Source organism: Delphinapterus leucas, unplaced genomic scaffold, assembly GCF_059928025.1.
Source record: "Delphinapterus leucas isolate spDelLeu-1000000601 "Yukka" unplaced genomic scaffold, BTC_Dleu_Yukka2 spDelLeu_asBTCV2_sq25, whole genome shotgun sequence".
Taxonomy (NCBI): domain Eukaryota; kingdom Metazoa; phylum Chordata; class Mammalia; order Artiodactyla; family Monodontidae; genus Delphinapterus; species Delphinapterus leucas.
Window position 1 is genome coordinate 15,569,560 of NW_028322234.1, and position 12,485 is coordinate 15,582,044.

The window sequence follows — 12,485 nt, forward strand, 5'->3', positions numbered from 1 at the left end:
TTTATTTGGAAAAATTCTAATTCCTATGGAAAAAGCTTGAAAGAATTATACAATAGACAGGTGATCATCCACCTCGAGCCTCCTGTTGTTGATTTTGGCCATATTTGCTCTTTTCCTCTTTTTCTCTCTCCCAGATTGTTTTGCAGTAAATTGTAGCATCACGGTGCTGGGTCCCTGTACTTTGCACTTCTTCCAGTACCCTGAGAATTAGAAGCGTCTAGATAATCACAGTAACACGATCACTCCCAGGGCAGTTCCATCCTCTCACCTGTATATACTCCTTATTCCACTATCCTCACTCTTCCGATATGTATCTTTTTTTATTGTGGTAAAATACACGCAGCATGATTTACCATCTTCACCATTTTTTAGATGTACAGCTCAGTGGCATTAAGCACATTCACACTGTAGTGCAACCACAACTAGCTTTCCTAGCTTCCCAAACTGAAACTCTGTCTCCATTAACCGTTAACTCCCCATTCCCCTCACCACCAGCCCCCCCTTTTTTTAAAGGCTGAATAATATTCCATTGTCTGTATACGTCACATTTTGTTTATCCATTCACGCATCGGTGGACATTTGTTTCCATCTTTGGGCTACTGTGAAAAACGCTGCTACGAACACGGTACACACATAAATATCTCTTTGAGACCCTGCTTTCCATTATTTTGTGTATATACGCAGAAGTGGCCTTGCTGGATCATATGGCAATGCTGTTTAATTTTTTGAGGACTTGGTATACTGTTTTCTTTCTTTTTAAAAATATTTTATTTATTTATTTTTGGCCGTGTTGGGTCTTCATTGCTGCATGTGGGCTTTCTCTAGTTGCAGTGAGCGGGGCTACTCTTCGTTGCGGTGCGTGGGCTTCTTATTGCGGTGGCTCCTCGTTGTGGCGCGTGGGCTTCAGTAGTTGTGGCTCGCGGGCTCTAGAGCGCAGGCTCAGTAGTTGTGGCGCACGGGCTTAGTTGCTCCGTGGCATGTGGGATCTTCCCGGAGCAGGGGTCCAACCTGTGTCCCCTGCATTGGCAGATGGATTCTTAACCTCTGCGCCACCAGGTAAGTCCCGACCATTTCCTCTTTACGCAAACATCCACTTCCCTTGATTTCACTGATGCCACACCCTTCTCATTCTTCTCCCGCTCCTCGGATTTCGGATAAGGGGCTTCTGCTTTCTTCAAAGTCACAGCACCCAGGTCTCCTCTTCCAGGAAGCCTTCCAGTCCTGACGAGCAGAGCCTCTCACCCTCCTCTACCAGGTCCTGAAACATAGATGAGCTTCAGGGTTCATTTCTGCAGACATCCATATCCCACTGCTTGGTCAACATTTTGAACTCTGGAAATGCTAGGTCAAGGGCATTGGACTTGATCCTATGGCTTATGCAGAAATGTTTGGAGTACTTTTCTTTGGAGACGGGCTAGAGAGTGAGGATTTGAGAAAGGAGATTTGAAAAATCACTCCACTGACCCTGTGGATGGAATACAATACATCCAGGAAGCCGCTAGTTCGGAATAACATCAGAAATAATGAGGACAATGATAATAATACTGTGGCACAAACTGGCTCCTTTTCCATCCAACTGTTTCCTTCTTCCTCCTGGGGACGTGGCTGGACTACATTTCCCAGCACCCCTTGCACTTAGGCAAGACCATGGGACTGATCTGGCCAATGGGGTGTAAGAGGAAGTGATAAAAGTCACTTCCGGCCTGATCCTTTAAAATCTTCTCCTGAGAGACTTGTTTGCTCTTTCTCCTTTTGCCAGCTGCTTGGCCGAGATTGTTTGGAGGCGAGCTGCCCAGGAAACTCGATCTGTACTTGACTGTACTTGACTGTACTTGACTGTTGCATATCCAAGAAATAAAACTTTACTGAATAAGCGAACTCCACTGAAGTTGGGATTGTCTTTATTTATTTATTTTTTAATTGAACTATAGTTTGTTGTGCCAGTCTCTACTGTACAAGAAAGTGAGTCAGTTACACACATACATTCTTTTTTTTAATATTCTTTTCCATCATGGTTTATCCCAGGATGTTGAATAGAGTTCCCTGTGCTATAAAGTAGGACCTTGCTGTTTACCCATCTTACATATAATAGTTTGCATCTGCTAATCCCAAACTCCCAATCTCTCCCTCCCCCACCCCCTCCCCCTTGGCAACCACCAGTCTGTTCTCTATGTCTGTGAGTCTGTTTCTGTTTTGTAGATAGGTTCATTTGTGCCATATTTTAGATTCCACATATAAGTGATATCATATGATATTGGTCTTTCTCTTTCTGACTTACTTCACTTAGTATGATAATCTCTAGTTATATCCATGTTGCTGCAAATGGCATTATTTTGTTCTTTTTTTTATGGCTGAGTCGTATTCCATTATATATATATATATATATATATACATACCACATCGTAGATTTTCTTATTCCAGCCATAGGATTTCTCCACCTCCATACAATTGACATTTGGGGTCAGATAAATCTTTTTATGGGGAACAGCCCTGTGCATTGTAGGATGTTAAGCAGCATCTCCGGCTTTTAGCCAAGAGACGCCAGTAGCATCCCCACCCACCCTACCCCACCCCCACCCGGCCACAGTTGTGACAACAGAAATTTCCCCAGCTGTTGTCAAATGTCCCCTGGGTGGGTAGAATCACCCTTAGTGGAGAGTCTCTAGTCTATTCTTATCATGCAGGTAGCTACGTTTATGGACACCCTTGTACATTTTGGGGACATGGACTCAGTGTGGCCACAGCTAAACCTGCCATCATATCTTCCTCCATCCCTGCCTCCACCTGCTCCTCCCTCCGTTTCATTGAAGACCCCACCTGAGGGTCATCACTGACCTTTTATTCTCCCAAGTCCCAAATAACTATTAAATCTGTCCATCTAATTCTCTCCATCTCCTCTGCCACCATCAAGGCTTCCCTGGACTATTGCAGTAGCCACCTCCCAGGTGGCCCTGCTTTCATTCCTGCCCCCTACAGTCCATTCCCCACACAGCAGTCAGAGAGACAGCTTTTCTAAATGCAGTTGTGATTATAGGCTCAGCTGGGTCGGGGAAGCTGCTTCCAAGAAGACTCCCTCACATGGCTGTTGGTGGGAGACCTCGGTTCTTTGCTACCTGGGCTTCTGGGGTATCCTCATAACATTGCACCTGGCTTCCCCTGGAGCGATTGACATGAGAGAGAGAGAGAGAGAGAGAGAGAGAGAGGGAGAAAAAGAGAGAGCAAGAAGGCTATGGTGCCTTTTATGACCTAGTTTCAGAAGCCTCACGGGTATTGGACACAATCACTTCTGCCATATTTTGTTTGTGAGAAACAATTCACTAAATTCAGCCCATACTCACAGGGAATAGACTTAGGCTCCACCTTTTAAAGCAGTGTCCAAAATGTGTGGACATATTTTTAAAAACCACATTCCCTTCATGCAGCTCAATATAAAAAAAACAAACAACCCAATCCATAAATGGGCAGAAGACCTAAATAGACATTTCTCCAAAGAAGATATACAGATGGCCAACAGACACATGAAAGAATGCTTAACATCATTAATCATTAGAGAAATGCAAATCAAAACTACAATGAGATACCATCTCACACCGGTCAGAATGGCCATCATCAAAAAATCTAGAAACAATAAATGCTGGAGAGGGTGTGGAGAAAAGGGAACCCTCTTGCACTGTTGGTGAGAATGTAAATTGGTACAGCCACTATGGAGAACAGTATGGAGGTTCCTTAAAAAAACTAAAAATAGAACTACCATATGACCCAGCAATCCCACTACTGGGCATATACCCTAAGAAAACCATAATTCAAAAAGAGTCATGTACCACAATGTTCACTGCAGTTCTATTTACAATAGCCAAGACATGGAAGCAACCTAAGTGTCCATCAACAGATGAATGGATAAAGAAGATGAGGCACATGTATACAATGGAATATTACTCAGCCATAAAAAGAAACGAAATTGAGTTATTTGTAGTGAGGTGGATGGACCTAGAGTCTGTCATACAGAGTGAAGTAAGTCAGAAAGAGAAAAACAAATATCGTATGCTAACACATATATATGGAATCTAATAATAAAAAAAAAAAGGTCATGAAGAACCTAGGGGCAAGACGGGAATAAAGACATAGACCTACTAGAGAATGAACTTGAGGAAACGGGGAGGGGGAAGGGAAAGCTGTGACAAAGTAAGAGGGTGGCAAGGACATATATACGCTACCAAACGTAAAATAGATAGCTAGTGGGAAGCAGCTGCATAGCACAGGGAGATCAGCTGGGTGCTTTGTGACCACCTAGAGGGGTGGGATAGGGAGGGTTGGAGGGAGGGAGATGCAAGAGGGAAGAGATATGGGAACATATGTATATGTATAACTGATTGACTTTGTTATAAAGCAGAAACTAACACACCATTGTAAAGCAATTATACTCCAATAAAGATGTTAAAAAAATAATAATAAAAAAATAAATAAAAACCACATTCCCCAACAATTCCTTGGCAAATTCTATTGAATCCACTTTCAAATTCCTTCTAGACTATTACCCTTTCCCTTACCACCACCCTGGTTCAGCAACCCGAGTGTCCATCAATGGAGGAATAAATAAATGCTCTCCATCCATACAATGGAATATTACTCAGCTTTAAAAAGGAAATTCTGACACCTGCTACAGCATGGATGATCCTTGAGGACATGATGCTCAGAGAAATAAGCCAGACACAAAAGGGCAAATACTGTCTGATTCCACTCATAGCAGGTCCCCAGAGGAGTCAGATCCACAGAGACAGGAAGTAGATGGTGGGGGCCAGGGACTAGGGGAGGGGCTGGGGAGTCAGTGTTTCATGGGGACAGAGTTTCAGTTTGGGAAGATGAGAAAGTTCTGGAGATGGATGGTGGGGATGGTTGCACAACAATGTAAATGTGCTCAGTGTCACTGAGCTGTGCTCTTTAAAAAGGTTTAAATGATACATTTTATGTTCTGTGTATTTTACCACAGTTAAAAATTTTCTTTTTTAAATATCCGACCCTTATATGGTGCTTCCCATGTCCCAGGCACCATGCTAAGCTATGTGTTACCTCATTTGATCCCCTCCATCATCTGTGAGCTAGGGACAATGATTATCACCCCATTTTACAGTTGAGACAACTGAGGCTCAGAGGAGAGCAGTGATTTGCCCAAGTGCTTGCAGCCAGGATTAGATGCCCTAACCCTTGTACATGCTGCTTCTCCATGAACCACGGTGGTTATCATTACTGCTTCAGCTGAGAAGGAAGACACACAGCTGAGGCTGGTGACATTGCCTGCTAGGGTCCCTGGGTGTCAGTGAGTGGCTGAGCTGGGATGGGAACCCTGGAGAGTCTGAGCCCACACAGCCACTGCAGGCTCGATTTGTGAGGAGCAGAGGGGCCTGTGCTGGGCTGTGGGTTCCAGTCTTCACTTATATCTCCTCTCTGGGCCTCAGTTTCACTTACTGCAAAGCTTGAAAGGACAGTAAGGAAGCAGCCAAGGGAAATGGGTACCTGGGGTCCAGGAGTCCAAAACACAGGCTCTCTGGGCCTTAGTTTCCTCATCTTTAAAGTGAAGACTAAGGGGACCTCCCTGGCGGCCCAGCGGTTAAGACTTCGCCTTCCAGTGCAGGGGCTGCAGGTTCGATCCCTGGTCAGGGAGCTAAGATCCCACGTGCCTCGCAGCCAAAAAACCAGAACATAAAACAGAAGCAATATTGTAACAAATTCAATAAAGCCTTTTTTTTATTTTTTGCGGTATGCGGGCCTCTCACTGTTGTGGCCTCTCCCATTGCGGAGCACAGGCTCCGGATGCGCAGGCTCAGCGGTCATGGCTCACGGGCCCAGCCGCTCCGCGGCATGTGGGATCTTCCCGGACCGGGGCACGAACCCGTGTCCCCTGCATCGGCAGGCGGACTCTCAGCCACTGCGCCACCAGGGAAGCCCCAATAAAGACTTTAAAAAATAAATAAATAAAATGAAGGTTAGCAAGTTCCCTGGTTGCCTAGTGGTTAGGATTCTAGACTTTCACTGCCGAGGGCTCAGGTTCAATGTCTGGTTGTCAGGGAACTGACATCCCACAAGCTGTGAGGTGCGGCCCCCCCAAAAACAAACAAACCTTGTTTAAAAATAAAATAAAATGAAGATTATACTTAATAATAATTAATAATATTATTATTACTCTTCACCTCAGCAAGACTACATTTGGGGCTGGACTGTTTTCTGTGGGAGGCGTCCTGGGCACTGTGGGGGGTGGAGTACCATCCCTGGCTCCCACCCACTGGATGCCAGGTGTACCTCCAACCGAGACAACCAAAAATGTCTCCAGACACCCAAAGGATCGCCCTGATTGGGACCCCCTGTCCACACTATCAGGTTGGAGGCCTGTAAACTGATCCTAAATGCTACTGAGATTCCCAGCTCTGCGGTTTCTGTGCTGTGTGACCTTGGGGGAGTCGCTTCTGTTTCTGAGCCTCAGTTTTCTCAACTGTAGAACTCGGATTCATCAATAGCCCCTCCCTTCCGAAGTCTCTGGATTAACGTCTATAACCGGTATCAACCGCAGTAAGCACTCGCTCCAGAGGCACCGTTGCTACCCCAGTGGGGGGGTCTTCTGGAAGATTCTGGCCCACAACAGAGGGCCCCTGCACCCTCCCTGCTGGCCGCCTCCCCTCCGGGCCTCCGATTGGGGGACCATACAGGCGGGCGTTGGGAACACTTCCTGTGCGGTGGCCGCCAGTGCCCGCTGGGCCAGGTGTGTCAACGGGAGAACGCAGCTGGGGCCGCCCCACTTCCTGCCCTGGGTGGAGGCGCCTCTCGCGCTCCTTTGCCGCCACCCCCAAAATAACATGCCCCCCCAAACCAAAGCCACCCGCACCAGCTGCAGCCTCCAACTTAGGGGACGCAGGACAGGCGGGGGCCAGCAGCTGTCATCACGGCGCCTGTCCCGCTGGGAATGTCCCCCCCCAACCCCCCGCTGCTGCCACCTCCGGCATTCCAATCCCGAGGGGGTGACCTGGCCTCCCCCAAGGTCCGGACACAGGAGCTCTGAGCAGGCAGGGCTGGCTGGGGGGGAGGGGACTCCTCTGCCATGCTGGGTGACAAGGGACCCTCTCCGGCCAGAACCCCCAGACCCGAGGTGCCTCCGATCTTCACCTCAAGGGACCGTTTGAGGGGGGAGAGGCTGGCTGCCAGGACAAAAGCCCCCTCCTCTTCCCGGGAACAAAGGGGAGGCCGGGAGAGCCAAGGACTGCGTGTTCTTTCCCCGACAACGTGACATCCTGGCAGCTGGCACTCGGAGGGCTGGGCCAGAGCCTCTGGGCCTGGCCACCCGACACAAGGCCACTCAGTATGGGGGCACTGGGATGGAATGGCTGCGGTCCCGAGGGATCTGGTTCCTGGTCAGCTGCCCGTAGGCCTCTGTCCTTCCAGTACATTCTGACAAGGAAGTCTGCCGGCTCGGCCTGCAGAACTTCACAGAAAGGCCAGGAGGCCTCCGATGTCGGGCTCTGAGCTGGATGGGCCACCAGGATGGAGGGGGACAAAGGCCACGTGGAGGCCTTGCTGCTGCCTGCACCCCTGGCCCTGCATCCCGGGGCCGGGGGTACCCAGTGGGACCCCACCCCCCACCCCACCCCGGGAGGGGCCGGCCCAGGGGACAGTGGCTCTGGGAGCAGCTCCCCTCCCCCAAGCCACGCACAGGGCAGCGGGCAGCTGGCGCCACCAGGGCGGGGTGGGGGGGGGCGGGGACAGGCCAGGGCCTGCATGTTAAAAGACCCCCAGCTTCCTGCGGCGAGCGGGACAAGGAGACAAAACCTTGTCTTCCGGCCATTGGGGCCACAATCGGTCAGGCTGTCCACCCACTGGCCAGAGCTGCGGTATGGGGGGACATCGTGGGCAGATCTGTCCTGGCTGGGGTAGGGTTGCCAGAAAAAAGTACAGGTCCCGCAGGTAAACAAGTAATTACTCAGTGTATATCCCTTGCAATACTTGGGACATACTTATGCTAAAAAAAAATTTCACTGTGTATCTGAAATTCACATTTAACTGGGGGTCCTATATTTTTACTTGCTAAATCTACTACCTGAGGCCAGGGGCTCTGGGAGAAGCAAAACTGCTTACCAACATCCCCCCAGACTTGCTCCTCTGCTGGTCCCAGCCTCAGGGGTGGTCCCACTGTCCCTCCACCCTCACCCCTCACTGGATTCCCAGCCAGAGGCCCGTATCAGCCTCACCTTCCAAGCCATGGCCCGTCACTCTCCCGCTGCAGTCTCTCTCCCACCTGCCCCTCATCTTCAGCAGAGGGGGCCATGAGTTCCTGCCTGCCCCCCAGATATCCGGCCCCCCTTCCCTGAATCTCAAAGGTTCCACGCCTCCATCCCCAGAGATCTGAACGGGGCCCCTCCTCTGCTCTGAGTCCAACAGTTGCTCCCCACTGCTCCCACAATAAAGGCCCCAAACCTCTGCTGGACATTGGAAGCCCCTTCCCCAGCAGGGCTCCAACAAACCCCTATACCCAACTCCCAGCCCCCCTCTCCTCAAATGAGCTGTGGTTTCCCAAAAGCTGCCTGTTCTCTCAGGTCCCCAGGTATGGCCCGTCACCCCCAACCTGAGTCAGGTCCCATCCTTTCTCTGCCCACAGGCCTCGATGGCTCCCACCTTCCTGAGAGTAAAAACCCAAGTCTCCCCGGGGTCCACAATGTCCTGCACAACCTGCCCCTGTCCCCTCCCTGTCCTTACCTCCTCCCTCTTTTCCCCCTTGCTCTCTGCTCCAGACACACAGGTTCCTTGCTGTTCCTCCAACACACCAGGCATAGTCCTGCCCCAGGGCCTTTGCACATGCTGTTACTGCTGCCTGGAGCACACCTCGTCCTAAAAGCTACACAGTCCAACAGCCTTCCCTCCTCCAGGTCTTGGCTCAACTGTCACCTCCTCGGTGAGGTCTCCCTGGTCTACCTTTAAAAAAAAAAAAAATTATTTATTTAATTTGGGTGCGCCGGGTCTTAGTTGCAGCACCTAGGATCTTTAGTTACAGCATGCAGACTCTTAGTTGTGGCATACATGCAGGATCTAGTTCCCTGACCAGGGATCGAACCCAGGCCCCCTGCATTAGGAGCGCAGAGTTTTACCCACTGGACCACCAGGAAAGTCCCTGGTCTACCTTATTTAAAACTGTAAACCACCCCGACTCCCCATCTTCCTTTCCTGCTCTATTTTTCTCCACAACTCTTATCATCTTCTAATATACTGTGCATTGACTGTTGCACGTGGTCTGTCTCCCCAATTAGGACATCAGCTCCGTGAGGGCAGGGATGTTCTGTCTGGTTCACTGTTATATCCTGAGCAGGGTACACAAGGGGTGTTTAATAAATACTTCCGGAATGAATAACCATCACTGTTTCTGGAACAGCCTCCTGCACACCCCCTTCCACCTTTCAAGACTTACCTGAAGCAGGTGGGCTCGTGTTCCTCTCCCAGGTTTCCTTTATCCACAGGATGGCCCAAGATAGCTTTCGAATGCTCCAACATGCCCCTGCTGACCTTACTGCAGAACCTTCTGTGGCTCCCCAGTGCCCTCAGGACTCTGTTAGCCTGGCCCTTGCCAACCTGTCTAGCTCCATCTCTCCCCCACCAATACTCCCCATCCCCTGGCCACGGTCTACCCTCCAGCCTCACTCTGCACCTTCACCCTCTCTGTTCCCTCTGCCTGGAACAGCTTCTCCAGTACCTTCACCTGACTTCATCTCTCAGGCCTCAGATTAGACATCACCTCCTCCTAGAAGCCTTCCAGGACCACCACCCACACCTAAGTCCAGCACGTTTTCTGGGCTCCACCATGCCTGAGCATCCCCATCACAGCCCTGACCACTTCTATTTTAACCACCTGGTCACCAGAGGCAACTTGTCATCAGACAAAGGAGACCCCGGGTCCACAGCACTTTCAGGAACCCACAAAATGGCTTCATTTTAATTTCTCTTAAAATCAAAAGAAACAATGAATAAAATAATACCAATTCAATTGTAAGAGATCATTTGTAATATCTTTTCATGAAGGGAGGCGTCAAGTGCCTCAGGCCCGTGAAGGTTTTTTGTTGCTGTTGTTGTTTTGTTATTTTGGGGTTTTTTTTTTTGGTCGCGCCACGTGGCATGTGGGATCCTAGTTCCCTGACCAGGGATTGAACCCTGCAGTGGAAACCTGGAGTCCTACACACTGGACCGCCAGGGAATTCCCCCCGTGAAGTTCTTAAAGGGGCCCTGCTGATCCCATGTGGGTCTCCCCACTGGACTATGAGTGCTGCAAAGGCAGAGGTCGAGACTGGGTCCCCACGGCTGCCTGGCAGTGGCCTGGCATACAGCAGGCACTTAATAATTGTTGTGTTGAATAACTGAATATCCAGTGAATCGCTGGGTCCTCACAGCCAGGCCTGGCTCACACATCATAGGAGATGCTTGATAAATGGATGGATGGATGGATGGATGGTGGATGGATGGATGGATGGATGGATGGATGGACGGAGGGAGGGTCAGAAGGCAGATTGACCAGGACACCAATCTGGGACCAGCAGCGCCGCCTTGTGGCACACTGCTTGCCTGCCTCTCCCTCTCAGGTTCCAGTGGAAAAGTTCTGGGGAGTTTTCAGAGCCTTTCCACTGGAAGGGGATGGAGAGGAGGAAAAGGAGGAGGAGGAAGCAGCAGGCAGTGAACTTAGAAACAAAGACCTTGGGTCCAAATCCCGCAGCCACCCGTTTGTGGCTGTGTGTCCCAGGGAAAACTACATCACCTCTTAATTCTTCAGCTTCCTCATCCAGAAAATGGGGGAAATCCAAATCTGGCCTCTGAATAACGTAATGAAATAGCTCAGAGACAGCAGCTATTTCTTACCTCCCACCCTAGGACTCCTGGACAGGTGCTGTCCTCAAGGAGCCCCCCAAGGCTGGGAAGTGACAGAGTTTTCATGAAGACATGGCTGGGGCAGAGAAGTGGACATGGGTTTGGGGGTAGGGTTGTCAGGTTTAGTAAAAACAACAAAATAAATAGGATGCCCAGCTCAATTTGAATTTCAGATCAACAATGAATAATTTTCTAGTATAAGTATATACCAAATATTGCATGGAATACACTTAAACCCCCAAAAGGTATTTGTTGTTGACCTGAAATTCAAATTTAATCAGGAATTCTGTATTTTATCTGGCAACCTTAGCCTGGGGGAGCCTGGGGAGGCAGGCAGGAAGGCTTCCAGGAGGAAGGGGCAGTGGCGCTAAGAGCTGATGGTGTGGCCACCTTTCCTTCCCCTCCCCCACCTACACGTGCACCCTTGACTGGGTTCACAAGGGACTGGAGGTGGGGTTGATCTCCACACCAGGGAAGAAGGTGAGTGAGGCTGCTCTCCTTTTGTTCAGAAGATGTGGGGCAAAATCATCAGGACTTTATATTCCACATCAAAATTGAGTTACATCCCCTTGACCAGGGATATTTTGACCACATCCCAGCACTGAAGGCCACTTGGAAGCTGAAGGCTACCAGGCATATCTCCTGGTGACTTTCCAGCTGTGTGACCTTGGACAAGTCACTTTACCTCTCTGAGCTCTACACATCGCAGACCTGTTCTCCTCCAGTGCTCTCCCCCCCCTACTCTGCCTCAGCCACATAGGGTTTTGGCTGCATCTCCAATTCACCAGGCGTGGTTCAGCCTCAGGGCCTTTGCACGTGCTGTTGCTATCATGAGGAATACTCTTCTCCGGATCTCTATGGGTCTCCCTCCTCTCCTCCCTCATTTCTGTGCTCAAATGGCACTCTGAAAGGCCACCCCTGACCACCCTACTAAAAAGTGTAGCCCCCACATTCTCAATCCCAGTTCTTTGCTTTTCTTGGTAGCATTTACCAACACCAGACCCGTTATGCATTTCACTCATTTATCTAGTTTATCATCCATTTCCCCACTGGGTGGTTAGCATCACAAGGCTGGGATCTATTTTACTCACTTCTGTGCTCCCCTCCCCAGCACAGCAGCTCAGTAAGAATTGTTGAATGAATGAGTAGGAAAAATGAATGAATGAGTGAGTGGGAAAAAAGGCCTGCCGCAAATGTGAAATTTTTATCTGCTATAATTTTATATAATTGCTTTAATCATTTGGGGGTTTCAGAGTCACTTAGGAATCGGACAGGCTGCATGTGGTTACTTAAATATGTATATTCAGTTTCTTAGTGGGCAACAGCCATATGGTGCCAGGGGCCACTATACTGGGTGGCACAGAGTTCTAGAACATTCCTCTGATCTCAGAAAGCTCTATCACACAATGCTAGTATAGACCCTCTCAAAAAAAAGAAAAAAAATGCACTAGTCACAGACACCCAATTTTTTCCATGTTCTTTCCGGAGGTTCCAGAATTCCCACCCCAACACAAATAATTTAGCAGAGGTGGCAAACTTGTGGCCCCTGGACTGGATATGGCTCCATTGGGTTTTATTTGGTCCAGAGTTGTTTTTTT